Source organism: Macaca nemestrina, chromosome 13 (genome assembly GCF_043159975.1).
Source record: "Macaca nemestrina isolate mMacNem1 chromosome 13, mMacNem.hap1, whole genome shotgun sequence".
Lineage (NCBI taxonomy): Eukaryota > Metazoa > Chordata > Mammalia > Primates > Cercopithecidae > Macaca > Macaca nemestrina.
Window position 1 is genome coordinate 4,621,676 of NC_092137.1, and position 25,867 is coordinate 4,647,542.

The following is a 25,867-nucleotide window of genomic DNA, read 5'->3' on the forward strand; positions in this document are numbered from 1 at the left end:
AATTGAGTTTTTGATCTGAGTTTTTATTAAGTTATTACTGTTTTATTTTGAATTTTTTTATATATCTTAAAAACATCACCTTTGTCAAATGTGTTTTGCAAATATTTTCTCCAAGCCTTTAATTTGTTTGTTTTTTTCTTGTGTTTTCATTATCTAAACAGTGTCTTTATCTAAACAAAAGTTTTTAATTTTAATAATCTGCAGCTCACCAGGCACATAGTGGGTCACACCTATAGTCCCAGAACCTTGGGAGGCTGAGGCAGGCGGATTGCTTAAGCCCACAAGTTCAAGACCAGCCTTGGCAACATGAGCAAACCCCATCTCTACAAAAAACACAGAAATTAGCCAAGTGTCATGGTGCAAGCCTGTAGTCCCAGCTACTTGGGAAGCTGAGGCAGAATTGCTTGAGCCTGGGAGGTTGAGTTTGCAGAGAGCCGTGATCCTGCCACTGCACTCCAGCCTGGGGGATGGGGTGAGACCCTGTCTCAAATTAAAAAAAAAAAAAAAAGAAAGAAAAAGAAAAAACTAGCTTATTAATTTTTTTATTTAATGTGTATTGATTTTGATGTTATATATGAATCTCATAACCCAACCCTTTCATATATTTTCTCCTGTGTTTTCTTCTAGTTTTATAGTCTTACATTTTACGTTAGTTCTATGATCCATGTTGAGTTAATTTGCATTTAAAGTTTAAGTTATGTGTCTAGGTTCAACTTTTTATTCATATGAACATTGAAATGTACCAGAATCATTCACTGAAATAAAACAAAAAAACCCTAGACTTTCTCAATTGAAATGTCTTTGTGCTTTTGTCAAAAATCACCAATGTATTTATGTGGATTTTTGCTGGACTGTGTGTCTGTTTCTTCAGCAATACCTCACTATCTTGGTTACAGTGGCATTATAATGTCTTTAAATAGGGTGGTGAAATCCCCTAAATTGGTCTTCTTCAGTATGTGTGGATTATTCTAGGTCCTTGCCTATCAGTTTGCTGATATCTGAAAAACAGCTTGCTGAATTTTGATTGGGATTTCATAGACACTATAGTTCAATTTGGGAAACAGTGACATCTTAACCATATTGAAAATTCCAATCCATGAACACAGGATATCCTCTGTTTGGATATTCTTTGATTTATTTCATTAATGAATTATAGTTTCATGAGTACTGTTCTTGCATATATTTTGTTATATTTATACTCAAGTATTTCGTTTTCTGGTGCTACTGCAAATGGCACCAAATTTTTTTTTTTTTTTTTTTGAGACAGAGTCTCACTCTGTCGCCCAGGCTGGAGTGCAGTGGCGGGATCTCAGCTCACTGCAAGCTCCGCCTCCCGGTTTCACGCCATTCTCCTGCCTCAACCTCCGGACTACAGGCGCCGCCACCTCGCCCGGCTAGTTTTTTGTATTTTTTTTAGTAGAGACGGGGTTTCACTGTGTTAGCCAGGATGGTCTCGACAAATTCAAATTGGTCATTTCCGATATATAGGAAAGCAAATTAACTTCTGTATATTTGCAGGCACTAGTGCTGAGACAAGATATTTTGTCCTTATTTCTGATTTTAGTGTGAAACTGTCTAGTCTCTCATCATTAAGTATGACATTAAATATAGGTTTTTGTAGTTCTTCAAGTTCCCTTTTATTATTCATTTTCTGACAATTTTTAATTATAAATAGGTGTTTGATTTTCTCAAATTATTTTTACTATCAATTGAAATGATTACATGGTTTTTCTTCTTTAGCCTATTAATATGGTGAATTATATTGATTTTTTTTAAATGTCATTTTTATATACCTTTGTATACCAAATCTTGCTTGGTAGTGGTATATAATTACTTTTATATGTTGTTGAATTTGGTTTGTTAATATTTTATTGAGGGTTTTTGCAAGAGTATTCATAAAAGTCATTTTGTCTGCAGTTTTCTTATAATGCCTTTATCTGATTTGGGTATTAGCATAATGCTGGCCTTGTAGAGTGAGTTAGGACATGTTTTCTTTGTGATTCTCAAGAGAAAAGATTATAGAGTTCTGGTTAATAATTAATGAGATTGTTTGTCTACAATTAGAAAAATTAGAATTTGGATGTAATAGATTAGTGTTGGGCCCGGGCGTGGCAGCTCACACCTGTAATCCCAGCACTTTGGGAGGTTGAGGTGGGCAGATCACGAGGTCAGGAGATCAAGACCATCCTGGCTAAAACTGTGAAACCCCATCTCTACTAAAAATACAAAAAATTAGCCGGGCATGGTGGTGGGTGAGGCTACTCAGGAGGCTGAGGCAGGAGAATGGCGTGAACCCAGGAGGCAGAGCTTGCAGTAAGTCCAAATTGCCCCACTGCACTCCAGCCTGGGCAACAGAGCGAGACTCCGTCTCAAAAAGAAAGTAAATAAAATAAAATAAAAGTAAATAAATAAATAAATAAATAAAAGATTAGTGGTTCTCAAATTTCACTCCATAGTGAATTAGATGGGAAGATTTAAAAAACATACCATCCTCCATCCCAGAGGGAACTAATCCAAATTTCTGGAGTGGATGCTAGGAATTAATAAATTCTAAAGTAACATCTCAAATGATCCAATATGAAGACAAAGTTAGATATTCATTTTCAAATGCTGAACTGATTGTTCTTTAAATCTTAACCACAAACAGGACACATTCTATGACTTTAAAAATTCCCAGTGAGAGATCTAGAAAATACCAGAAATGAGTAGATGATATTGCCTTCACTGGGGAGGACATCTTTGGTATTTTTCAATTTATATCTTCAACTGGAAAATATTTCTACATTTCTACTTGTTCTTTAGAAGAGAATTTCATTCTGGTGTGAAAACAATTCCTTGTATATGGTATTTCTCTCAGTCCCAGAGAGGGTGGGGAGAAGGAGAGAGGCAGACATGCAATGCCTTTTCACAGGCAAGGCTTTGTGCAGTCTTCAGGCAGTTTCCTCCTGAGCTGGAAAAGTGGAGGAGGCAGGAGAAAGGGTGAGTCATCCATGCCCCACTGGAGCTGAATTCATCTGGGTTGTGAAAAGTGGCCTTGCCTTACAGAAAGAACACCCTCTGTAGGCTGATCGCCCCTAGGGAGAGCTCACTTCGACTTCCGGTGCATTGAGGGACCTTTTCACAAATCATTCACACTGATCACATTGTACCAGGGCTCTCAGTCTTCTATTGCTAGCTGCACCTTCTCCCTGACATTCCTCCTACGTATTCACAAGGCAAACTCTGTTGAGTGACAGGAGGTGCTCCACATCCCTGAGAACCCAGACGAGCTGCTCTGGAAGAGCCTTTTGCCCGCTTTCAGCTGTTCATCCAGCAGCACTTGCCAACCAGATGATCCAACAAATGCTCAGATTGTTAGTGATTGAGTGTAAATTATATTTAGAAAAATTAATAGTGGGCTAAATTGTTTTTTTAAATGATCATATGTGCCTTTTATTTTTCATTCTTTTTGTAGATATTATTTCATTATTGTTTCTTTGTTTTGGGGTTTTTGTCTTTTGGGGGGCTGTATCATAAAATTAAAACCTGACATGCAAAATGGTAGGGATATACATGCAAGAACTCTGTTTTAATATATACATATTTCATCAGAGAAAAGGCTCTAGTCTCTTGTTAAAAGGAGTTATTAAGAGTCTACTGGAAATGCAGCCATCTCTGATGGCTGAAGTCCACCTGGAAGAATCTTTTGGATGAAGATACATCTTCATATAGAGACTGATTTGTGTCATAAATAATGGCATTGATGACACACTGGATTTAGGATGAAATAATGATACATAGAAGCTTTTAACAAACATTAAGCCTTAAGAATAATTGTTTTCCAAAAGTACCCTTATTTTCTTATGTTTCCTGGTCTATTACCTATTCCCCATGCTTTCTCCTACATATTTTATTCTCTTTTTTATGACTTTACTCAAATGTGGAGTAGATCATGGACTGTTGGTGCTCATTCCTTAATCTTGTCCAATGACAGTGCATTAAGCTTAGCCTCATGACGACACTATTTAATGACACCGTTCTGCTGTGGAGAGCAAATTTTATTTGCTCTTGTTTTGTTGAAGAAAATAACCTGTGTGGTTTCAGATTAATCTCCTCATGGCTATATGGGTACATACGGCCTTATGGCAGTTTGGCCATGTTGCTAAAGCTGAACACTGGATCCTGATTGTTTACCATATTACTTACAGACACCAGGACAAATGGCTCAAGTAACATTGTTAAGTATCAAAACAATGCATCACTTTTCCTAGCGTTTCTTAAACCCATGCATTACTGTAAGTGGTCTGTGCCAATAAATGAAGCTGCTGCTGACAAGGGAGTTATAAAAGTAACTTATTAACACTCATGTTAGAAAATTCCTGTTATGTATTAAAAATAAGCCCAGTTTATCTAAAATACACAGACAGCCAAAGAAGTAATGTATTAGCTGTTCTCACCTAAAATGAAAGCTTTACTTAGGTTTGGAAGCACTCCTATCTTCAATGACATCCCTATAGGAGGACCCCCGAAAACCCAGTCTTCTGCCTCTAGTAGAGCTAGAGGCGTGGAACACAACAGAGTATCAAGACAAATGCTCATTCACTGGGACACAGGATCTTCTTCCTGTCAGCTTTCCCATGGTGGAACAGGTGTCGGGCAGCTGTGCCTTCATCATCATGGGCAATGGAACAGAGGCTAATAGAAATATTGGCAGTGACATCCCAGAGGGGTCAAACATGAGCCAAGAAATCTTCAAAAATCCACCTTGAAGAGCCTCGCTGTTATGGGTTGCATTGTCTCCCCCAAAAAGATATTGATGTCTTAACACTGAGGACCTAGGCTATGCAGGATGACTTTATTTGGACATAGGGTGTTTGCAGATGTCATTAGTTAATATATAGCCATTAGTGTGGGCCCTAATCAGTATGACTGAGTTCTTATCAAAAGGAAAGATTTTGACACAGAGACCCACACACGAATAATGCATGTGAATGTGAAGGCAAAGATTGGGGTGTCACGTCTATAAGTCAAGGAACACCAGAGGTTACTAGCAAATCACCAGGAGCTACGAGAGTGGCATGGAACTGATCCTTCCTTAGCACCTCCAGAGGAAGCACAGCCCTGTCAACACTTTGCTCTTGGACTTCCAGCCTCTGGAACTGTGAGACAACACATTCCTGTTGTTTAAGCCACTCACCTTGTGGTATTTTGTTACAGCAGCCTAGAACTCGTAGACTATCCCAGCTTACAATTTCATGACTCCATGATAAGCCCTCTGCGTTAGGGTAGAAAATGTTTCCCAAAATGTGTTCAAGAAAAAGGATATGAATTGTTAGTCAAATTCACTCAGTTTATACTTCAAACTTATTTGATTTAGGGACTAGAATCCATTTTATTTGTCTTTGAATAACAACTACCTAGTATTTATATACATGAATGACAAAAACTTATATCCAAAATATGTAAATAATTCCTACAAGTCAAAACTTACAAGTCTTTATTTTATCTTATATAAAATAAAATAACGGACATACATCTTCTGTGTTCACAAAGAAGACATATAAAGAGCAAGCTATAACAAGATATAAAACATCATTATTCAATAGGGAAATATAAATTGAAATCACAATGAGATAGCATTATGTTGCCATCAGAATTGCTTAAATTAAAAAGATTCACAACACCAAATGACTGCAAGGCTATGAAACCACCAGAACTCTCATATATTTTTGGTGAGAGTATAAGTTGTATAACCACTTTGGAAAAATGTCTAGCATTTTCTTAGAAAAATAAACATACACTTACATTATGACCCAGCAGTTCTACACCCAGACATTTCCTCACAGGAAATGAAGCATACATTCACAAAATGACTTGTACATGAATGTTTAAAGCAGCTTCATTCAAAATAGCTAAAACTGGAAAATGGCCCAGGTGTCAATCAACCGGAGAGTGGCTGAACACACTGTAGAGTGTGTCTATAATGGAAGACTCCTCAGAAATAACAAAGGCTGAGTACAGGTACACAAAATCCATCTGCTGAGCAAAAGAAACCAGGCACAGAAGCATATACATTGTCGGGTTCCCTTCATTGAAAGTGCTAAGACAGGCAAAACATGTCTTTCTTGAAACAGTCAGAAGAGTGGGCAAATGGGGTGAGCATTGACTGGGAAAACGAGTCTTTCTTGAAACAGTCAGAAGAGTGGGCAAATGGGGTGAGCATTGACTGGGAAAACGAGTCTTTCTTGAAACAGTCAGAAGAGTGGGCAAATGGGGTGAGCATTGACTGGGAAAACGAGTCTTTCTTGAAACAGTCAGAAGAGTGGGCAAATGGGATGAACATTGACTGGGAGGGTTCCATGGCTACTTTCTCAAGTGACAGCAGTGCTCTGAAACTTGAGCTTTGGTTACACAAGTGTGTGCATCTGCTAACTTTTGATGAAGGTACATTTAAGTTTTGTTAATTTCACACAATGTAAATTTTACTTAAATAGGCATAAAATAGTTAATTGTAGTTAATGATGCAGATTCTGAAGTGTTTAGGGGTGGCATATACAGGAATATGCAACATAGTTGGAAATGCATCAAAAACAGAATTGATTAATGGCTTATAATAAAAAGGAAGGTAAGCGATAACCCAAATGAAGCACACGTCCACTGTAGAACTCACATGGTGGGTATTTGAGTTTTCAGCACATTACTTTCCAACTTTTCAGTATGATGAAACACTTTAATAATCAAATATTGGATAAAAACAACTTCAATTTTGAGTCATTAATGTGCCCATCAAAATTGTTTCCTGCTAGTAAACCCCTTAGGAGTGGGAATAGTCACCCCACCTCATGTTGGCTGAGTGGATATAAGGAGATGCTTCCAGGTGTGGCCTCTGACTTAAGTGCCCCAAAAGAACATTTTATTTGGCCTGTTTCTTGAGTCCATTGTCTCTTTCCTTTCTTCACTGTTATCCCTCCTCTCTTTCATTTGAGTAAAGCTGTGATAGCACAAGATGCTGTCCTGTTTCGCCTCATGTGGAGAAAGTCCCTCTGGAAGTGGAGTGGAGCGGGAAGATGATGGAGTCTTAGGGAACACTGCAGAGGGCCCTTTTCAGACCCAGACTGCTCATCTTTGAACTTCTCCTTGGACGTTACAAATAAAAAAAAGGTCTTGCTGTTTTAAGTATGCTTTCATTTACCACAAAGCGGTAATGAGAATAACAAGCTTAGATTTTGGAGTTAGTAGAGGGGAGGAGAAAGGCAGTGCGAATTGAGGATGCAACCATCCCACCTTAGAAACCTGAAATAAATTTTGGTCAATAAAAACATTTTTGGAAACTGTCGTTTGTGGTATTTGGGCACATACAACCAAGCACCAACTGTAACTACAGAGTGAGGATAACTGGTAGGAAAAATGCAGAAGGTATGGCTGTGTTGGCTGCTTCATGCCACCGTCGGTAAAATCCTCCCAGTGAAGAAGCATGAACTTGGTGTAGCACTATCAGCCTTTAGAGACAGGGAGAGTTTCCTGCAAGGGTTATTCTCTACCAGTAGTCCAAAATCTGTGTTGACTGTGACTGATTTTCTGTGCGTTTGTTTTACAAATTTTAATACACTTTATTGCATATATTTGAGGTTTGCAGTATGACATTTTGGGATACATTAGTAAAACAGTAATAGTAGTGAAGCAGATTAATATATCTATCACCTCAGTTACTTTTTGTGAAAACAACCTATTTGCAAAAATCCCTAATACAATTCTATTAACTTTAGCCTTTGTGTTATTCATTAGATCTTTAGAATTTATGTTTCTTAAATTCAGATACTTATAGACATTAAATTAGGAATTGAAGAAACAGATAAATAATAGGTTTGCATCCTGTGACTGCTATATAATCCAATTACGAAGAAAATGCACCAGTTTTGGGCTTCACTTTTTCCCACTCATTTTTAAATTCACACATTTTAAAATATGTCTTATCTATCAAGCCTAAATCAGACTGTCAAATCTAGTTAAACTATTACCTAGCACGAGTTTCTAAATCCAGACTACATGATTTAAAAAACCAGTTTTTATATCCTAAACTGAAATTTGCATATGCTGCAGCTGAAAAGCAAGATAATTTTGGGGTCTTAGGCCTTTTTCAAACACTTCTCAATTAGAATCTGCAACACAAAGAGAGAAAATTTTCCACCAGGTCGTGATCAAGGATGTTGTTATTTCTCTAGAGACTATTGTTTTGAATTGCCTCAGATCACAGCCCATAATTTAAGGGAGGGACAAGGATAGACCACAGAGAACTGCTGCTGAGATTAAAAAGTATAATGGTCTGATGAATATGCCTAGACGACAACTTTGGCTACAGTTACCCCATGTAGGAGGTAGATAGACAAGAATTCTGTGTTGTTTGAGAAAAGTGCATTGCGAACTCCAAACAGAGTATCAACAACCTTTTTTCATCATCAACTAAGAAATCCCATAATGCCCTAAATTTGTACCATAGAAGTGGGCTGCAAAATGGTACATCTTCCAGGGAGGATATTTTCCCTAGGGCCCACCCCACTCTGTTCATGGAGAAATTAATGTGGGCAACCCAGAAGGCAGTGCTGTTGGGACGTGAAGAGCAACAAAGGAGAAAAATGTCCCATAGATAAGATCAAGAGACGCACCTCTGTTAGGGCAAGGCGCTTACCATTCCTTTTCAGATGGTCTTGACTTGTGCTATGTTCCAGGGACTGCTGTGTTGCCCTTTCTACCCATCCAGTCCAGGAGATTATCTTGTTTCTTCTCCATTTTTGTATGATGGGTATCTTGTGCCAATTCATTATCAGATGGTTAAGAGACACATCTCACCTTAGGCAGAGGACCGTATAATTTGCAGAAACGCTAAACTTTGGGGTGGGTGAGACTTTGTGGTCATTTCCCTAGGGGAGTTAGGAAGTGTATTTTGATGATGTGTGAGGATGGGAAGAGTGCAGGTATGGATGTTGGATAGACCAAGGAGTGGACTGTATTGGATACCGACACTTGTCCAAATGATCTCAATCCCCTTTATTACCAGCTAGTGGAAATTGCTTTGAGCAAGGTAGAAAAGTGCTCAGTCAAAACTGTTAATTTTCCTTGTCACAGTCATGCACTCTAGTCTGGTCTTCCCAAGGATATATGTAAATGAATCCTTCCGAAGAGCCTTTGAAAAGGAATAGATGCAATTTTCTTTTTTCCTATGCCCTTCCACCTTCTTTCTGCTTACAATATGGATACAATGTATACAGGTACAGCAGCCATTTTGCAGCAACAATATAGAAAAGTCAAAAACATAGGAGGGAAATGGGTCTTTGGTGAGCTTGCGGAGCCATTGTGCAGGTCCTTGGGGTATGTCATAGCCTTTCCTTATTGCATGAAATATATGGAGCCTTTGCTTACTTAAGTTGCTGTGGGATATTTGTGTGCTTTTAGTCCGATTTAGTTCTAAAATGTAGGATAGGCAAGCTACTTAATCTCAGAGTTTATATCTTAGAAAATGAGTGCAGGAATGGGATAAGAATAAGCAGTAGTCTTACCAATACTGGTTAACAATTTAATTTTTATCCTTACTGAATAGGAAATTTGCTTATTTCTCTCCAATTGAAGAGTCTAGTTTTTTTTTCTTCTAAGACCCAATCTAGAAATTAATATTTCTGCTAAAATCTTTGTGTAGCCTAGTGAAAATACATAGAGATAACTGAAAGTTCGAAGAGAGACAAAAAATGTAGAATTATGGAAATAGTTTTAAAAAACATTGTCAGACAACATGTAACAAACAATAAAACATTTATCAGTGACCACTGGCAGGAAATACCATTTTAGCAGAGTCGATGGAGGGTATTTAAACATTTAACTTTGCATAACTGAATTTCTTCTGAATATTTCTGATTTCTTCTAAATCTCAAGGAATACTTCTGATTTTCCAGGCCCTTCTGTATTCCCTTTCATCTGATGCTGACTGCTTTGGTCAGGAAGGCTCAAAGATTAGAGCGTAGAAGGAAAGACCTGAGGGTGTTTTACTCTGTCTTTGTCTCAGAGACATCTCTGGTAGGGGCTGTGTCTTGTCTGCCAAGCCAGACAGGCTTATCACAGTTGTAGCTGCCCTCAGGTTCCAGCATACTTCTTTTATCCTTTCAGCCGGGAGGGGAACATTATATTAATAATGTTTTCTGACTGTTGCATTATCAGTTCTATTTGGCATCTTTGTCTTCTGACATTTGTGTAATGCATTCTTTTTATTAAAGTCCCTGTTAAATTAGGGTGTCTTTTATTTTTCTGATTGGAATCTAGACATCCCAGCCACAGAGAAGGTGGCTCCACAAGGGAGTGGGGCCCCTCCAGGTTGGCAGAAAGAATGGAGGAAAGTGGAGGCAGAGACAAGAAAATAGCTTTGCGGGCAAATAGATCCCGTGGAGGGGGCAAAAGTGTGTCTCACGTTGGTTTAAATAACATGACTAGACCCACCCAGGGTCTAGTCCTGCCTATCAAGTAAGTTGCTTCAGTTTCCGGGAAGCTGAGTTAGAGTGTTGAGAATGTCTTACGTTTTCTCCCTAGTAATCCTGAGGGAACAAGAGTTTCTCTTTTCTGGGTAAGGCAGCAATGGGGCCTGAAATTTTTCTGCTGAGAGTGTGAACCCAGGATCAGAATATGTGCACACAGTAAGAAGACTGAAACTCTCATTATAATGAAAGAAAACAAGAACCATCCAGATTGGACCAGAAAATATAACATTAGCCAAATGCATTTAAAAAACGAAGTTCAGTAAAAATATCTTTAACATAAAAGAATTCAAAGGTAGACTATTACCTTCATAAAAAATGTAGTGGCTTTATTGAAGTATTATATACTGCTCTCATTAGTGACAGTGAGCTGTTCCTACTTTCAGAAAATGTTTTCTTTCCCCCATATTGTCAAAAATTGATGTTTAGATAGAGCCTAACTAACCATTGCAGCCACTATCCCTAACTCCTCTCAAACACATTATTGGACAAACAAGCAATAAAGCAAAACAGAACAAAACCGCAAACCTCCACAGAGTCTTCTCTTATTTTATGTTCTCTAGGGTTAGTAGTCATCCTACATTTTCTCTGGAAACAATAAAATATGATGTGAATGTGAGCTGGCTGGTTTTATTCTCATTTCACTTCACATTTGTGTCGTCTGGTTTTAGGTCTCACAGGTAGGTTGCAGCTCTACAGAAGGAATATTGTTTTATTTTACTTACGTGTAGGATTGAGCCTAATTCCCTTTCAGCCAACACTGTATTAAGTGGCTCACAATAAAACAAAGGGTCAATAAGGGAGACATGCCACCTTGAAAAGAAATAAAACCGCCCTTTCCTCAAAAGACTTCTCCTATGAAGGAGGAAATAAGATCTTAATTGGCATCCAAACTAACAACAGCTGAAAGCCCTAGAGCCTGAGCGTAATTAGACCTCAAACTCAATTAGCTGGCCCTTTCCTGTGCCACTCGGAGGCAACAGGTGCCCCAGGATTTCTCCTCAGCTCCACTTCCTTGTTAATGTTCCCAGGTTGCAGGGGAGGTGGAAAAAGGATTAGATTTCCCTGGTAACTCTCATCCTGCAGTATGGATATTTTAGAAACCAATTATGCGGGTCTCCCTGGGACACAGCCTTGGCTATAAACATCAGTTTCCTCAGGCCCTGTGTCAGGATGTCGTCCGGGCCCTGTGTCAGGATGTCGTCCGTCGGTACAACCATCCATGGTATGTGTGTTAACTTTGGATAAATCACAGACCTAATGTTTCGGTTTCTGTGCTAAGTAGACATTGGCAGGTATTATTTCCCAGCAGCTGCTGCTAATGACCCTTAAGTAAAAAAATTATGCAGGGGAAGTTAATATTCAAGGCAACATAGCTTGTCATAAGCCATGGCTATTGGTTGTGTTTTAGGCAACAATAAGAAATGAGACACACCAATTCGAGTCATTGTGACGATGAAGGCTTACCTATGGGTGAATATGTATTCCTGAAATAGAAATCAACTGGCTCAATGGCCAACATCCGGTAGAAAATATCAAGAGTTGGTTACACTTCTAAAACTGTATATTGGTAGTTATCTTTTGAATAAAATAGAGCAGATATGAAATGAAAATAATTTTAGCTCTCTCGAAGGTTGCTGCAAGCTTTAGAGAAATTCACGTTTCAAAAGGATCCCGTACAAAACCAGGCAGAAAGCAAGTGCTCAATAAATGTTGATTCTTCTCCCCTAAGTTATAAAGACACACCTAAGTGGGAGTTTATCTTTTTTTTTCATTGTTTGAAATGGAGTTTCGCTCTGTTGCCCAGATGGAGTGCAGTGGTGCAATCTCGACTCACTGCAACCTCCACCTCCTGGGTTCAAGTGATTCTCCTGCCTCAGCCTCCCAAGTAGCTGGGATTACAGGCACCCACCACCACGCCCAACTAATTTTTGTATTTTTAGTAGAGACAGGATTTAGCCAGGATGGTCTTGATCTCCTGACCTAGTGATCTTCCTGCCTCGGCCTCCCAAAGTGCTGGGATTACAGGCGTGAGGGGAGTTTATCTTATAGGGACTGTAGTGGGACAGCACATACTCATGGGGACAGAGCCTGAGCAAGCACATTAGTCAGATAAAACAGAGCGGCAAGGAAAATTAATTGTTCTGAGAAAAAGTCCACAATGACAAGATGCTAGCAATACAGGTCCTGCCTGCTTGCCTTGTGCATGGAATTTAGATGCCCACTTTTGTAATAAATATCCACATTTATTCTCTAACTATGCGAATGTGCTGCACCTTTGGTTTAAATGAATATATATCAAATGAGTTTACCACCTCTGTTGCAATTTATGTTAGTTCTCCTTCTAATTTTCTTCCGTTTCTCTCAAGCCGTACAACAGAATCTGACCCAAACCACTGCAGCTGCAGCTCCTCCTGGGCTGGTGGAGAGCCTGGGGCCCTGGAGGCTCTCCATGTTGTGCACAGCCTGAGGTGGCAGCTGGAGATCAGAGCTGCTGGATTATCTGTTTTCCAGTGTATTGGTTGGCCTTTACCATACAGTGGGTCTTGATTTTAAAATGTTGGCTCTAAAAGCTTGTAGGGCGGGCTTGGTACAGCATTTGCCGACCAGAGGAGCTGGTGTGATTCAGTCCAAACAGCTTCAGAAAGACAGGTGTGCCTCCTCCTTCCCTGTGAACCCCCGTACTCCTTCCTAAACACTTCCAGCTGCTGTATGTAAGTGACCACTTGAACGAGTTTCTTTTTAAAGGAGGAGAAAAGTAAAACAAATGTCTTGTAAGTAAGACTAAGTACCGATGGCACGTGCAGGACTATGCAGAGTAAGAGAGACCGTCCTTTAGCAATACTCAGCTGGTGACCATAAAGTCTGAGTAGCTGTACAGCTGTTCATCTCCCCCATGAAAGGATCTTTCTCTTAGGGTAAGAACTGAGCAGTGGGTGCAAGCAGTGGCTTTGATGCTGGAGGACAATTGATAATGCAGGTATCAGTTTTCTCATACCGAGGTAGTCAAGGCAAAGTCTGTGACTTCCAGTTGGCTTGGCTTTTCTCTTGGTATTACAATGCCAATCAAGGTTTTACACAGATTGTGACAAATATAAATCATTAAGTCCACCAGCAAAAGAGCCCTCCCTTTCCTTCTACAGATGACGACTGTAAGGTCTAGAGCGGTGTTCCTAGAACCGTAGTCCACAAGACAGACTGCTGCTATGGCATGCCGCAACCACGATCGTCCCTCTGCCGAGAGATCAGTCAGCCAGCCACGTGTAAGTCTATCACATTCCTAAGTGCGTGTTTCTTTCAGCTCACAGTTTTTCCGGAGAACAACGCTTTGGTGGAGGAAGCAGTGTGTTGATTTCCTTGAGTACACTGCACTCGATCCTTATGTCTGACAGACTGGCAGTTGGAGTAGCAGCAATCTAGAGGGTTTAAATGTCTAGAAGTAAATTACCTAGGAATTAGTGCCAAAATTGCCAGTGGAGCACACATGTCCTGATGCTCAATGTGTTGCTTCTCATGTTCTAGTACATGGTCTTTCAATGATGTAGTACAAAACATGTAATGTTCTAAAGAGCAGTGATACATAATTTGGAAAACTTTTGGAGCTTTAAAACAGTTTATATTTTTTTACCCTCACCTTTGAAGGCAGGTTGACATTGTTTTTATTAATAAGACTGAACAACTGATGAATAATAAACAACAAATGTCAAATAAATAGGGAAAGAGAGAATGTGTAATGGGAAGTTCAGGCTACTTCTAGAAAGTGATGATTTCCCCTTCTCTGTGTACACCATTCATAGAGTAGCAACAATAAGAATGTGCAGTTTATAAAGTAGAGGCTAAATGAGATCATCTCTGTAAACTGCTTAAAATAATGCCTGGAACATAGTCAAATCTCCGTAAATATTACCTATTAAGAGTAGTACTACCAATAATTATAGCTAAAATTTATGTAGGGCCTAGACCTAATATATGTTAAATAAGTATCATAAATGCCTTGGATAAATCAGTTAACGTTATCCTTTCCCAGACCTTGTAGCTAATGCTATTGTCCTCATTTTACAAATGAGAAAACTAAAGAAAAGGCAAGTTGAGTAATCTCCTGATGTGCCATAGTGAGTTACTGATAGACGGAGACAAGAAACCAGACGGTCGACCTCCAAATTGTTGACATTTAACCACTCTCCCACATTCATTCAACAGTAGCCACAGAAAGGAAACTCAAAAAATATGTATTTCTCATTATTGCATCAAAACCAAAACTATCAGGTCTTTGGAAAGACAAGCCTTACCTGTCTTTCTGGGGATCCAGAAAGTACGTACTAAACCACGGTTTCTCTTGTGGAGATGAGTAAAAAATAGACACAATTCCCAGAAGCAAGTTTGCAAAATCATACAGAGGTTTTGCCCATAACACTACTGCTTATATCACTCCTGGAGACAGTCAATGCGTACTTCTGAATCATGGTCTATGAAAGTAATTCTGTAGAATACATTCAGTTACAAAGCTTTCCTATCACTTGCATGGCGTTTGGCAATTATAGGTTGACAAAGATATGGGCTGACTTTTGGATGATAAATTGAAGACTGATATTTAACATCTCTCACAGATTTAGTTCTGTTTAGAAGCCTTGTAATGGAAAGGTGTATGTTTGGTCTTTATTTATGTAGTACTCATTTCCTTGATGACCTCATATAGTTACTTGATTTTAAACATTTATATGATAACCACTCCCAAATTTAAGTCACAGCCTCAGACCTCTCTCCCAGATTCCATACTCTAATTTTCAAATGCCCGTTCACATCTTTGCTTAGTTATTTAACAGCTCGCTGAAACTCAAGTCCTAAACTAGACTGATCTTTTCCTACTAACCTGCTCCATCCCCAGACCTCCCCATCTCAGCTGATATCAGCTTGATCCTTTTCATTTCTCTGGCCAAGCATCTTAATAAGTTTGTCCTTGACTCTTGTGTTTTGTTCACTCTGTGTGTCTCCTCTATCAGCTCATCCTGTTGCATCTACTTCAAAATGCTTCTCTGGCCACTTCGTATTACTTTTCACATGTCTCCTTATCTGTCCATAGTGCTTGAGGCCATCATCTTCTTTACCTAGATGGCTGTAATAGTCCAGTATATTTACTCTAGCTACTGCTGTAACCCTCTTTAAACATTAAATGAAAGTGTGTCTTTACTCTGCTCAAACCCATATAATGGGTTCCATCTTAATCTGAGAAAAGAATCAGTAAGGTCAGAAGACACTACATAATTTTTCTACCTCTCCTTCCCCTGGCCCCTTTTTCTACACACCCCTTCCTGTCACTGTCCAGCTGCCTCACTGCACTCCAAGCCCATTGACCCTTATTCCTGGTTCTTGAACAGCAGACACGCTTCCCTTTGGGTGTCTGCCATTAGTTTTGGTGGGTTCTTTGCCTCTCTTCTTGGAAGTAACTTTTCTAAGGTAATCCGCTTTGTTAATTTTCTCACTACCAGTAAGTCTTCACACAAATCTTGCCTTTTTTTTTTTTTTCTTTTGAGACAGGGTCTCACTCTGTCTCCCAGGCTGGAATGCAGGGAGTGGTGCTATCTCTGCTCACTGCAGCCTTTACCTCCAGGGCTCAGGTGATGCTCCCACTTCAGCCAAGTTGCTGGGATGACAGGTGTGCCACCACGACTGGCTAATTTTTGTATTTTTTGGAGAGATGGGGTTTCGCTGTTTCCCAAGTTGGTCTCAAACTCCTGGGCTCAACTGATTGGCCTGCCTCAGCTTCCCAAAATGTGGGGATTACAGGCATAAGCCACTGTGCTTGGCCAAATCTGGCTTTCTTAATGAGGCCTCTCCTAAGCCCTGCATTTAATATTGCATCAGTTTTCAGCTCCACCTCCTTCACTTCATTCCAGCTGTGATTCCTGATTTCCCCTGCCTGTTGTACCTTTTCCTTCTTTACATATATCATAAGCTCCAATATAATACTGTATGATTGTATTATGTATTGTATTTGTCGATTGTCAACTGTGGAGACACAGTTAGTTTGGCTCAAGTTGGTAATATTTACGTAGTTTGCATGGTGATGCTGTTGGTAGATGTTCAGGTGTGGAATGCCTCCAGGAATACTCCTACCACCCATAGCATCAACACATGATACAAACCTGCAGAGCCAGAAGTCAATTATGGCACGGACATCTCCTACTACCCCAGGGGAAGATGTATATGGATAGTGAGGAAAAATGGGTTCGAAACATTCAATTGCAAGCCTCATTCCGTAGCATTAGGGGATACAGTAATATACATGTAAGACCACTTAATCTGCACACAACCTTAAGTTCAGAACTTACCATGGTTTATATTTGAAAACCTTATGAAATTAGCACTTTATTTAACAGGTGAAGAAACTGAGGCACAGGGAGGTTAACTAACTTAGTCAAGGTCTCATTGTAAATGCAAGAGCTGGGGCTTGAACACTAATAGTTCCACACTTGTACTGACCTTTAAGCAGAATTCTTTAGTTAATTCTTTAGGTTTCTCCTGCAATCCCCTCTGCTGAGGGTCACCAGTGCTGTCATGCTGTGAGCATAAGGTAACGATGGTATCATTAGTTTATCATTTCCATAACCCTATGAGGTAAACATGACAACGACTTCAATTTTAGGGGGAAAAATTGAGGTAAAAGTTATTTAAGTGTCAAAGGTCACGACATTGGTCCATGGCAGAGCTGGAATTAAAATCCAAGCTTCCTGACTTTCAGATCAAAATACTTTACAAATTGTACGCTACTCCTCAGTTGGTGGTTTATGACATGGGCTGTCTAGAGAAAAGTGCATGGTCTCTGTGACCTTCCTCAGTTCAACAACAAAACCCCAGTGGGAACAGCAATGGATGCATCTTTAAGATAAGAGATCTCACAACACTGAGCTAGGAGATGATTTCTGGAAATCCCTACAAAGGAATCTCTGGCATAATGCTTAGATGCTCACTTCTAGCAAATAAAAGATGGGATGGTCCTTCTATTTTTTTTACTTTATTAAAATACTGAGTTTTCTTTCACATGTATATTTTTGTCTCCCCATCATTTCCATGTCTGACCACCACTACTACTATGTCCTATCATAACATTCCATACATACTTAAAACCAAGCAAAGGGTGGAGTTCCGTCTTTAAAAACTAAACAGGCATTTTGGACAACACATTCTTGGCAATGGAACCTGGACAACGTTTATCAAACACGGCAGGGAAAGCTGTCACTCTGCCTTATATAAAGGACAGCCAGACATCAACTCTTACAGAAATGAAGACAGACAGAAAATTTTTAACAAATTGTTTAAACTATTTTCTTAAAGAGACTTCCTCCACTACCAGAGATCTTGAATAGCCTCCTGGTCAGTCATCCAGAAGCCATTATTCACATAATTGATGAACTTGGATTCCACTTTGGGAAGAGAGTCACCTTTTTCTATACTTGCTTGTATTTTTGCTTTTATGTCTTCTACAGAAGTAGGTCCTTGTGGTGTTTTAGGAGTTTTTTTCCTGTTTTTTGAAGGATTCTTGTCCTTTTGATTTGATGTTGATGGTTTTGAGTCTTTTCCATTCTGATTTGACTTTTGTGCACTTTTGGCTGGAGTATCTCGTATAGATTTCTTCACTGGCACTTTTCAGTTTCCTCATCATCAAAATCATCTTCATCATCATCATCTTCATCAGCAGCAAGTTTCACTTTTTCTGTGGAACCCTGCTACCACCTCCCGGGGCAGATTGCTTTCCAGATATACTTAAGAGTTTCACATCTGCCTCCTCTTCATCTCCTGACTCTGCCTCTTCCTCCACAGCTACTAAATGCTGCCCATGGATCTGCACTGGTCCTGAGCCACACTTCAACCATAAGACAACTGGTGGTGGTATTTCAAAACCCCCAAGGGAAACCGTTGGCCATACAGACGTCTTCAAAGTTGCCAGTGTTACTTTAATTGGACTGCCTTCGTAATCATTGCCTCTGTTTCAACAACGTGCAACTCATCCTTTGCAACAGCCCCTAAACTGACTGTTTTTAAAGATAACTTGTGTCCATTTTCATCATTATATACCTTAAAGTGATCATCTTTGTTGGCCTTTAGTTCACAACTGAAAAGATAGTTCTGGGGCCACAGGGTGCTTGTGTCCATGTCTGTCGAATCTTCCATGAGGTGGTGGCACGCACTTAGGTGGGAGAGAAGGCGAACAGAGATAAATGACCACTGCTCAAGAGAATGGCCGCTCAGGACAGAATCCCACCAGGGGTCCTTCTGTGTTAGAGAGCAGGGTAAGCTCCCATAGTGTCGCACAGTTTCCCAACCAGAGATCTGGCACAAAGCCCTGAATGGTGCAACTTTGTCACAGATATAATTAGCACGAATAGCTCAAAAAGCCTTCTGAGTGACATTCCTAGCTTCACCCAACGGAAAGAAAGTATACTCTCAAAGAACTGGGCTCTCAGGTTGAGAAAGCAGCTTTTGGATAATCCCACCTATGCTGGTCAGTGTACTCTGAGCATCCCTGACCTTCATCTCCAGAAAGTGTTGTTAGTTTTGACCATCTTGATTAATCCCGTGACCTCATGGAGCTTCCAGGCTCGTTTAAGTTCCCTGTGTGAAACTGGCTTAACAAGAGATCCCAGGGTTTTACCTCCTCCGCTGAGAAGCCCACTGCTTAGTTAGATCCAGGTGGGGTCTGAAAAGTTCCTGCTCTACGGCTAGGTTATGTGTTTTAAGTCCCCTGTGATGAGGATGCCATCAAATATTCCCATGTGGGACTGACCAAAGTGGCAATATGAATTCTTTATTTCTATGCCATTCTGAGAAGTAAGAATAGAAATCTCATTATTTATACAAGTTATATTCTTACTTTTACATACTGAAGACTTGGCCTAAAGTATTTTAATGTTAAAAAAAAGTCAACAAGAACTTATCAGCCTCTCATTCATGAAAAAAAAAATACTGGAAAATGTTCTCATTGAAGAATAATCTGTTGTATAGTTAAAGTCAATTTGAATTTAGGGAGAAATATGAAATTGCCCAAACACACAACACACACATACACACATCACACCCTCAACACACATAAAACCTCGCAACAGTTCTCTTACTCTTTGATGTCTGTATGCCAAACGAATGTTCCTCAGTTGCTTCCATATGTCCCAAAATATGTGCCTTCCTTATTTCATGATGGCAGGTTAATAGATATGGCAGGTTCAATTAATTATGACTTAAAACTTTCCACAGTTTTAAATTCCAGTTTTTTATGCCACAGGAAGAAAAATACAACTTTCAACTACAATACTTCTAACAATATGACTGATTTTTTTTCTTGAAAAAAATAACTGTCAAAACATGACATGTCAGATTCAGCTTCCTTCCACCAACATATCACAATCTGTTTTGATGGAAAAGGGATATATTTTAATTATTTGTTTTTAATCTGACTCCAGACTTGACATATGGCACCTCATTAAGTTCTCTCTACATATTCTGGTAAAAACAAAAACAAGCTGTACAAAGTTATTCAACTTCTGGCATAAAAGTTATTTTTAAGAACTTCTATTGCTTCTTAGGAGGTTAAACAATTCCAAAAAAAATATCCTTTAAGAGGCTGGAGTGACATCCATTTTGAGAGGCTTGCCGGGAATCCATCACAGCAGACGTTAGCTGCAGGCTAAATGTGCTCCTTGAGTGGCGGGTGTGCGCAGAGATAGGTGCTGACGGCACCTCCGTGAGCTTGTTCCTCCCTGAAATGCACAGATATTGCCCACACTAAGAAAAAAGCACATATTATATTCAAACTATGGATATTTTCAAACTGTGGATAATGTCCTTTATGCCTCAGCTCTGCCTCCGAAAAGGAAGACACCAGACCATTTATTTTTGTTCAGCTTTTATGCAACACACTTTATTAATGTCTCCTCTCATATAGTACAGAGAAACAATTCTGATAAGTATCTATTTTTTCTGTTGGAGACCAGTCTAACAGAACTATCAGTGAACCAGAACTTCTTATTTTGTCTTGCATTCTGCATTAAAAAATCACTTAGAAAAATCCTCTCATTCAAGATTTTGTTTAAAATGTTTTTTTTTTTTTCGAGACGGAGTCTCGCTCTGTCGCCCAGGCTGGAGTGCAGTGGCCGGATCTCAGCTCACTGCAAGCTCCGCCTCCCGGGTTCGGGCCATTCTCCTGTCTCAGCCTCCTGAGCAGCTGGGACTACAGGCGCCCGCCACCTCGCCCGGCTAGTTTTTTGTATTTTTTAGTAGAGACGGGGTTTCACCATGTTAGCCAGGATGGTCTCGATCTCCTGACCTAGTGATCCGCCCGTCTCGGCCTCCCAAAGTGCTGGGATTACAGGCTTGAGCCACCGCGCCCGGCCTAAAATGTTTTTAAAATCCTTTCAAATAACAACAAAAAGGGACATTCAGAGGACATGCTGATATCAATACAGTTTCAGTCTACTAATTTAGATTATAATTATGCACCGGAAAATGATCAATCATGTTTAGAAACTTTTTTTAAAAATTTACATTCATACAATAAATACTGAGTACAAACTTTTTTACTGAGCTTAAGAATTTTTAAAACTAGGAAGATGAGACACAATCCCTGTTCTGAAGCAGTTCATCACGCTAAAGAGAAGAATGTTGTTGACCACAAAAAATGGGAATGAAAACTGAGATATTAGTCAGAGTCTTCTGTAATAAAGTTTGGAGATAAGACCATTAAGGGGTGAAGCTGGTGAGGACATGTCACCAGGGTTTCTAAGGCAGTCACTCTAATTGAGACAAAGTCCTTCTCTGTGTTCTGTCTTGTCCTCAGAAGCTGATGGGACACGGGCTTCTTCCTTTAGGGCCTCTCTTGCCAGATTTTAATCTCTATTCATGCACCTCCTCAATGATCTGATGGTGTATTAACTGTATTTGAAAAAAGATGTTCAAGAAAGATTTGGTGAGTGCCTACTATGTACTAGACATAGTCATAGGAAGTAATGATGTACTGATGAACACACAAGTCCTCACTACCCAAAATCTCACATTCTGGAGGGAAGTATTATGAGACTGTAATTAAAAACAATTCAGTGTGTGTTCATGTCAGGGTGTTTGAGTGCATGCTTTTGCATTAGGATAGCTTAGTCTATATTCTAGGTATTCATAGCCCAGTGCTGGTGATCAGCTGTCATTTACTCTGAATGTCTGATTTTTAGAGAAGGCTATTATAAGTTCTTTCAACTACGTGTATCTCTCATCAAATCCAGAGGCTTTACTAATTAGTATAATACATATTAGATTTTCATCAATGAAAATAGTGGCTTGTTTGATGCTAGAAATTAGCTCTAGTAGGTAAAATGATTCAGTTATGTGGATTAGCAGAAATATTTTCATGGACTTTTTGTACACATTAATGGGATATGAAAATCTAATAAACCCAGTAGCCTATAACCTTGGGGTTGACGCCTAAGCCTTTACTTGGTTAAAACCAAGTAAATGTGCTATATTTGTATTTTGAGATTTTTTATATGGATTAACTAAAGTTTAAATTTGAAGGATAGGATGTAAAGATAAATAAATACAGGTGGAGAGATAAGCAGAGGACTAGAATCAAGGTACACAAGGAAGGAGGGGTGATGAGTATACCAGATGATCTTAAAAATTAAGTATCAGAGTAATAAACTTTCTTTTTGAATTAGAGGAGCCGATGAGAAATGCAGATTCTGTGTTGAGGAAGTAGATGAGCAAGTTTCAGCAGAGAAGGACATTAACTGTCAAGAGCTGTGTGTTTTGCAAAATGTGTTTCTCATTGAAGAAATTAACCCCACTCATTCTCAAGGGACAACCGGAGACTATAATCTCGGGGCGGGTAAAGACGAAATCCTTTAGGGGTAGCATAGAATGCCAAGAAAATTGCTGGAGTTAAGTTTTAGGCTCAGGAACACATTTCAATAACTTGAGTGGTTCCACTGAAACTGTTACAGTGGGTAGCTATTCAGGTCTGAGCAGGGCAGGAGAGGCCTCCTCCTGCCCGACATACACCAGTGACCAGCAGGTGATGGGCAGGTGGTTGTTAGCTGTCTGTCTAAAGTCATAATTGGTCAAAGCCGGCATCAGAGAAAGCCAGTCTCCTAACAGATAGAAAACACCTGAAACTGGTGATCAGCCGCTTCCCAAGGAGTTGGGCAAGTCGGGAGAAGCAGCTCTAGACCCCGGAAGCCAGCCAACGTGTAAAACCCCAAGTCAAAAGGTCAAACCATGCACTTGGCTTTCAGGTCGCCCGCGTGGCCCTCTTCCAAGTGTACTTTCCTGCCTTTTGTTCCGGTTCTAAAGCTTTTTCATCAACTTTCACTCTTTCTCTAAAGCCTGCTTTGGTTTCTCCTTCTGCCTCATGCCCTCAGTCAAATTCTGTCTTCTGAGGAGGCAGGAATTCAGGTTGCTACAGAACCATAGGGGTATAGATTCGCCACCAATAACAGAACTGTTCCCTGGAAGGCTGGAGAGCCCCAGGACTACACATATCAGCAGTTGATGTAAATCCAGGGTACAAACTACCTTGAAAGTTACTCTACATTTACAGCGTCATCCAGGCCACAGCGAGTGCGCTCTAAGCATTGCTATGGAGTTCTCTACGACTGGAACCAGAATGCCTTCACGTGGAAAAGATCTGAACCGTGCGGCACCGTCAGCTTCTCAGGTCTCTCTGTTGGAACTGGAGGCAAAAGAAGGCAGAAAAAGTTCCTTGGAAAGGAACCTGGAGATTGACCTAGTCAATCTGCTTCAATAACAGATAGCAAGGGCAGTTCCCACACACGCTCAGATGGTAACGAGCTGAACCAGCAGCAGCTCCCTCAGGATGTTCTCAGCCAGAATTCTCTGCTTTTCCTCCTGGACCGGCAAAGCTTTGACTACAGAATAATTTCTTTTTCATATGGTGTTTTTTTTTGTTTTTTAAATTTCTAGAATGAACTAATAAGAAAATAAAAAAAAAAAAACACCGAAGTATCAATATGAATATAAGATATTCTTAGGCTGACTGATGAAACTGCTAATGGAGCTGTCTCCCTTAAAAGACACTTTTCACAGAAGCAGATCACAATCGGAGTGCCCACGACTACCACACAGCAGGAGGAAGAGCAGGTTGCAAATTCCTGGCACCTTTACAGAAGAAAGCTGAATTGTTTGGCTTAGGCAAACAAGTTTATGCTTGGTTATAAAGCAGATATTTATCAAATTTTTAAAGTAATAAATACCTAAAAGACAATTAGAAATAAAACTTCGTAGACTATATTCCTCATTTGGCAAAAAATTATGCTGGAATAATAGATGTCTTGTGAATTGTTAGACACCAGAATTAGAAACCGTAAAGTCTTGGACAGTGAGTTTCCAGATCAGATTATTCAATCTTGGGATTTGGTGCAATATCTCAAACTAGGGTCAACAGGAGGGTTACAGTCCAAGGCAATTCAAACGTTCGCACAATGCAACTGATTTCATGTTATTTGTGGGGTTGTAGTGCTGATGGCATGATAGAGGGAAGGTTTTAAAATAAAAATTTCTCATTTTTTCATTTAATGGTAAATTCTGTCAACATACATAGCAATTTCAGCACATATCTGAACTATGCCCTTAATGTTCAGGGTTTTGTCCAGATGGATTTTCAAAATAAACATCACTACATAAAATAGTCTTTGTTCTGGTCTGGTAAGACTAAAATGTACACATTATATAGTTCTTTTGTTTCCTCTAGCCCTCTGATACGTAAGAACAAAGATACATTTATATAAAAGTTGTTAAAATTTTAGGCAGCCTAAGCTCTATTTTTAAGTAAGAAAAAGATAATAAAAATACTACATTTTTTCTCACAATAAAGTTCAAAGAAAAGTTGAGAAAGATGATTCAGAGAAGAGACTTTTAAATCTTTCATTTATCAAAAAGTATTTTAGAAATCCCCAAAATGATCCAAGAATAGCAGTCGTTTCATGAGACATAAATATATTTTTCCCCATGATTTTAGATTTTCTCTGACACCTGAATATGCACTCATACTTCTTGAATGATACCGAGCTGACAACACAGCCTCTGCTAATATAACAATCAACAAAATATCATCAGCCCTGGACAAGTCTGCAAATATCAAAAGTAAAATCCTTTTGTTCAAAATGAAAGCCATTGGGAGAAAATAAAGAGTTGTGGAGAAATATTTTCTCCCTTAGATAAGATGATATGGTATGTGTAAATGAAACATTCAGTTCACACACACAATTTTATCCTTTTACTTAAAATAATTTCAGCCCGATATGTTTTAGGAGCTCTAAGCAAAAGTTAAAATATTAGTTGCTTATTATAAAACAAATAAACTAAAACAAAGATGATTATGTATCTTTCTCTGAGTTAAAGTGTTCTCATTGAAATATCATGATAGTATCTTGGAAACATAAGTAATTTAAAGAAATTACTATCAAACAATGTCAAAAGCAAAAACAGATAGAACTCATATACTTTCCTTTCTCATTCATGTCAGGAATTGGCTTGCATTTTAATTTTAATTCCCCTCCCCAAATCCCTCATATCTTTGCATTCATTACAATATTTTAGGAAAAATGATATTTGTCTAACATTTGACTTTTTTACATGTAAATTATCTTTTCAATGTTCAAAAATCTTGGGATAGAAATTAATATATGATCCCTATTTTATGAATAAAGAAACTGAAGTTGAGGAAGGTGAATGATATCTTTTAAAATTTCAGAGCATTATTTCCACAAAAAATCTATTGCTTTGTAGAAAACACTTATAAAAAATAGGATTCTTAAATGCGTTATTATAAAGTGAAATCAGTCAATTTGAACAAAACTATATATGATTCCAACTATGTGACATTCTGGAAAGGGCAAAATTATGCATCAGTAAAAACATCAGCAGTTGCCGGGGTGGGGATGGGCAGGGATGAATAGATGGCACATAGAGAATTCTTATGGCAGTGAAACTATTCTGTATGATATTGTAATAGTGGATAGATTCGATTATGCATTTGTCAAAACCCATAGAACTGTGCCACACCGAGAGTGAACACTGGTGTCAACTATGGACTTTCGTTAACAAGAATATGCCAATATTGGCTCATCAACTATAAAACGCAGTGCGCCAATGCAAGATGCAAATAGGGGAAACTGTGTGTGTTGGGAAGGGGATGCAAGAACAATGTGCATACTCTTCAATTTTTCTATAAGCCCAGAACTATTCTAAAAAATAAGTTTACATTGAAAAAATCAAAATCACACCGATGTGCCCTTTTCCACTTGAAGATATTCCAATATCCTTTCAAGATTAAAAATATCAGAAAGTGATGCTTGCTTACCTTTCAAATCAGGCAG

At 39.1% G+C, this 25,867-nt stretch overlaps 1 pseudogene; it reads right to left on the reverse strand.

Annotated features, from left to right (window-relative positions):
- Nucleotides 1–17,822: 17,822 nt before the first annotated feature.
- On the reverse strand, nucleotides 17,823–18,665 carry LOC105467712 (nucleophosmin pseudogene; annotated as a pseudogene).
- Nucleotides 18,666–25,867: the final 7,202 nt, after the last annotated feature.